This window comes from Phascolarctos cinereus, unplaced genomic scaffold (genome assembly GCF_003287225.1).
Source record: "Phascolarctos cinereus isolate Bilbo 61053 unplaced genomic scaffold, phaCin_HiC Scaffold_726;HRSCAF=1367, whole genome shotgun sequence".
NCBI classification, from domain to species: Eukaryota; Metazoa; Chordata; class Mammalia; order Diprotodontia; family Phascolarctidae; genus Phascolarctos; species Phascolarctos cinereus.
This window is the reverse complement of record NW_027556098.1, coordinates 125481351-125486576: the sequence shown is the minus strand read 5'-3', so window position 1 is coordinate 125486576 and position 5226 is coordinate 125481351. Positions and strand designations below refer to the sequence as shown.

The 5226-nt window shown below is 39.4% G+C and overlaps 1 pseudogene; it reads left to right on the top strand.

The window, feature by feature from the left end:
- The first annotated feature begins 4869 nt into the window (after positions 1–4869).
- On the top strand, positions 4870–5226 carry LOC144454078 (NADH dehydrogenase [ubiquinone] 1 beta subcomplex subunit 2, mitochondrial pseudogene; annotated as a pseudogene).

Genomic DNA, 5226 nt, shown 5'->3' with positions numbered 1-5226 from the left:
ATTTCCTCACCCATTCTCCCTGAAATAATTTCATTCCTCTCCCTTTACACTCGTATTACAAATACCCACAAGAAATGATCTACATGGTAGAGATGTACACAAAATCCATCACTCATCCTCTCCCTCCTCATTTTATGCTCTGTCTTTCAGGTTTTCAAAAAATTGTTTAAAATACTAGAACCTTTCCTAAGATTCGGCCTGATTTAAGCTATGAGCCATACTTCTTCAGAGTTTATCTCTATACTGTAAAAAGTATATTTAATCCAGTCTTATATGATAGCACATACCTCTTACGAGTTCATGGAAATCAATCAGTGGATCACCTCTGCTTCTTCAATTAATTAGCTTCCTTGGGTCAGGTTTTCATGAATATACATTGTTACTGAAAAGAGAGGAACCTTTCCAACTCCACAATCCTCCCTTCATGATGCTAACATGTTCAAATAAAAAGTGAAAAAATTTCAATCACTAGTCAAAAAATTTCCAAATTTTCAAATGTTTGCTGCTGGAAAGATAAAACATCTAGGTGATCAGCCAAATATGTCATGATTGAGTCAGACATTCTTTCATCACATAGGAATAGCCTACAGGTATTTCATAGGAGGATTTATCAGTGAGATGTGGCACCCTAATCAGTAAGATAAGAGTGAATATTGTCAAGAAAGCAAGGGAAAGAAATAGGTTCTGTGGCTAATATGGGTTGAAATAATGCACATTTTGCAAGATGACCAAAAAAATTACATTTATCTACAAGACAAGTTGATGCTTAATGATATTTATCTCCTTTTTATCTACCAAGAGATAGAACAAGGTTGTTCTATCTGTATTTTTGTATGTTGTTATTCAAAAGCCATAGAAGTACTTTGAGCCAGCATAATATAAATTACGTCTCTAATTCTCTAGCCAGACTTGAGGAATCCATGATGGTAACCTTGATGCTGGTAACTACTTTCAAGTACAGAAGCACAATAATATTTTGCTAGGTTCATTTTTTTCTTCCCCTAATATTTACATGCTTTGGAACTGACAAAGCATCTTACATTCATTATCTCATTTGAGTTTCAAAAGAGCTCTGTGAGGCAGGCACTAAGAGGGAGGTTATCCCCATTCTTATTATTATTCAGTCCCTTTCACTCATATCTCACTCTTTGTGACCCCATTTGGGGTTTTCTTGGCAAAGATACTGGAGCGGTTTTCCATTTCCTTCTGCAGCTCATTTTACAGATGAAGAAACTGAGACAAACAGGATTACGTGACTTGCCCAAAGTCACAGAGCTGCTAAGTGTCTGAGGCCAGATTTGAACTCAGGAAAGATAAGTCTCCTGACTCCAGGCCCAGCACTTTATCTACTGCACCACCTAACAGCTTATCCCCATTTTACAGCGGAGTAAATATAGGCTCCAAGAGGATAAATTACCTACCCAAGCTAAGGGCTGTCCAAGTGTCAGAGCTAGGATTTGAACCTAGGTTTCTCCTGATTGCAAGATCAGCATTCCTTCCACTACACCAAGGTGCCTCTCAAAAAAAAGTGAAAATAAACAGTATATTAACAAAAATAAACACATAAAGATAAGACAAGTCCTGCTGTCAATGATATAGTAAGGGTGATAAGAAATGTGCAAAAATCACTGTAATAAAAATGGACCATAAGTATATAAGAAAGTTACAAACAAGACGCTTATTGGATGACTTGGAAGTCAGCAATTAATTTTTTCAAAAAGGAAGAAAAAAGATGGCATACAAAAAGCATAATTAACCACTAAAGACATGTAACCAAAGACATTTAGAGAACCCCAAGAAGCAAAGGAAGTAAAGTTGTGTTTAAGACCAAGACAATGCAGGGCTGCCAGCTCCAGAGCCACAACTAGAGCGAGAAAAAGAGGACTTCGCCAAGAAGCGCCAAAATTTAGACAATGCTCACTGCGTTCACGACCCATTAGTGCAGAAAAACAACTGAGTTCAGCAACTAGTCAGCAAGAATAATTGGTTCTTGACAATGAGTGTCTCCCCCACCATCCACATCCCCAGATAAACTCTTCTTTAAGGGAAAAGAAGTCTATAAGTGGGAGATTGAATAAGGGAAATTTATTTTGGTATGACAAGGCAAGATGGCTTATAAGGATATTTTTGTTGTAATCCTCTGGCCTGATAAGATAACTTATCACTTTGTCATATGGTAGAAAGGTCCAGAAATTATAGCTCACCATGATACATATATTTATTAAATAAATGCATGCATTATGGAAACTTGGAGACCATTTATAATGAATAGCCTCACTATTTTATAAATGAGAAAACTGAGGCCAGAAAGGTTAAGTGACTTACCAAATGTCACGTACTTGAACTCACATCTCAAGGCATGAATAAGAGAGAGGAAGGATAAGGGGTATCATAGAGGAATTTAGGGATATGAATAAGTTAGCATACAAAACAAGTTCCAGACAGAACTAGAAAATCACAAAATTTCAGAACTGAAAGCAATTGTAGGCCATATAATCTGAGCCACACTTGACCCGGAGTCCCCTCTACACAACCTAGGAAAGGAATCATTAAGCTCTAGTTGAAGACCTCTAGTAAAGGAGCGTACATTACCTCCCAAGACCAGCCATTTAACTGTTGAATGTTCCTAATTGTTAGGAATTTTTCCTTACATATAGCAGAAAATGGACTCCCTATGATTTCAGCCATTTGCTCCTACTGTTACTCTCTAAGGACTAGGGAAAAAGGGGAGAGGAGAGGAACAAGTAGAATGAATCTAAACCCTCTTCTAAATGATAGCTCTTTAAGATATTTTAAAATAGTTCTTAGATCATCCTTCCTAAATTTTCTCTTCTCCAACCTAAACATCCCCAGTTGCTTCCATAGAAAGCTGTGACATGATCTCCAGTCCTACCATCCCAGTCTCCTTTTCCTGAAAGCTCTCCAATTTACCAATGTTCTTTCTATTACAAGGAGTCCAAACTGAATAAAGTAGGTTATCCGGATGTCTTCTGACCAAAGCATAGTACAACCATCCCTTCTTGTTTTCTGGACATTATTCCTCATTTAATGCTATCATTTGTCTTTTTAACTGCTTTGTCACACTGCTGACTCATTTTAATCTAACTGCCCACCAAACCCCCACCCCAGATCTCTTTCATATGAACAGTTGGCTAGCCACTTTTCTCTCATCATCTACTTATGAAAAGGATTAAATACAGCTCCATTTATTATCTCTCTGAATTTTAGCCTTCTTCAGAGCACAGCTCAGAGTTTGCCTCCCCCATGATACAACTATCCAAGCTACACTGATTTCTTCCTATTCTAATCCAAGTTTTGAATTGTAGTCCTTAAAAATCTTTATTGCTCATTATTGCCCTCATCATGTATTCCCCTATGTGACTACATCTGTTCTCCAGATCCTGTATATTCAACTAAACTATAAGCTTTTTAAGGCCAGGAAGCGTGTTCCTAACTGCCTCTTACACCCATAGCACCTGATGTGGTGCTGAGCACTGAGTAGCTACACACACACACACACACACACACACACACACACACACACACACACAACATTTATTGAATTGAACAAATATTAAGCAAATTTGTATAGCTCATGAAAGCACATTATTTGCAAATAGTGGGATAAAGTCAGTGATGTGCTAGGTGAAAAAGGAGTTGTGAGAATTGTGTCTTCTTAGATATTGAAGGGGGCAGGTTCAGCTAGATGGTGCAGTGGATAGAGTACGGGCCCTGAAGTCAGGAGGACCTGAGTTCAAATCCGGCCTCAGACCAAATACTTGACACTTACTAGTTGTGTGACCCTGGGCAAGCCACTTAACCCCAATTGCCTGGGGAAAAAAAAGAATGTTACAATTTAGGGGCAGCTAAGTAGCACAGTAGATACAGCTCTGGCCTTGGAGTCAGAAGGACCCAAGTTCAAATCCAGCCTCAGGCGCTTGACACTTACTAGCTGTGTGACCCTGGGCAAGTCACTTAACCCCCATTGCCTCAGCAAAAAAAAAAAAAGAAAGAAAGAAAGAAAGAAAAAAAGGAGGCAGCTAGGTGACACAGGGGATAGAGCACTGGACTAGAAATCAGGAAGACTTATCTTTCTGGGTTCAAATCTAGCTTCAGACACTAGCTGTGTGACTCTGGGCAAGTCAATTAACACTGTTTGCCTCAGTTTCCTCCTCAGTAAATTGAGCTGGAGAAGGAAATTCCAGTATGTTTGCCAAGAAAACCCCAAATTGGGTCACAAAGAGTCAGACATGAGTGAACAACAATAGCAACAGACATTGAAGTCGTTTCCTCAAGTCTAAATGCAGGAAGATTACTTGCAGATGTCCAGTTTGGTGGATCTGACCTAATTATGTAAAACACTGGAAAAATCAGTTCTGTTTTCATCATTGCCTAATGCAGTTATGGCTCAGCAAACGGAACGTTTGACAATAGGACTTTGAATGGCACATCATGCCAAATGGTCTGATATGGTTTTTCATATGAAATGCCTCTAACATAATCTTCAAATTGGAAAAATAAGGAGGGGAGGAATAGGCTAATCAAGAATTGAAACCCAGTCAATGTAAGAAGAAGGCAAGAGAGCACCAGATGAATTACATACATACCAAGGAATAGAAGGAATTAGCGGAAAGGAGATCCCTGAAGATTGTGAGTGATTTTTTTTAATGCTGGAGAATTAGAAAGGTGCTAGTCCTATAGACCAGGAAGAGTTCTGATTTTTTCAGTTAAAAAAAAATGACACTATAATCCTTGACACCAGAAGTCAGAGAACTGGACTTTAATTCTTGGAGAGATTCTAGAACTTATTATTAAAGGAATGGCTCAGGAGCAGTTAGAAAAAGATCATTAAGGCGGACTCCGGCGGTCATGTCGGCGCTGAGGCGGCTGGGCCCTTTCCTTCGCTAGGGAGGCCAGAGCTTCCTGGCAGGTTCGAGCAAGTGGTCTGCTGGTTGTGACATCGGAGGAGTCCGGCATGCTGGAGGTGGTGTACACATTCAACCCCGCTACTGGCTTGTTCCAAGCTGAGCTGTTTAGTGCTACAATGTGGTTTTGGATTCTTTGGCGTTTTGGGCATGACTCAGATGCTGTACTGAGTCATTTTCCACATCCAGATCCTTCTCAATGGACAGATGAAGAATTGGGTATTCCCCCTGATGATGAAGACTAAAGCAATGTCATCACTACTACAAGTAGGTACTACCAAGCACCTCATTTCCCAGTAAT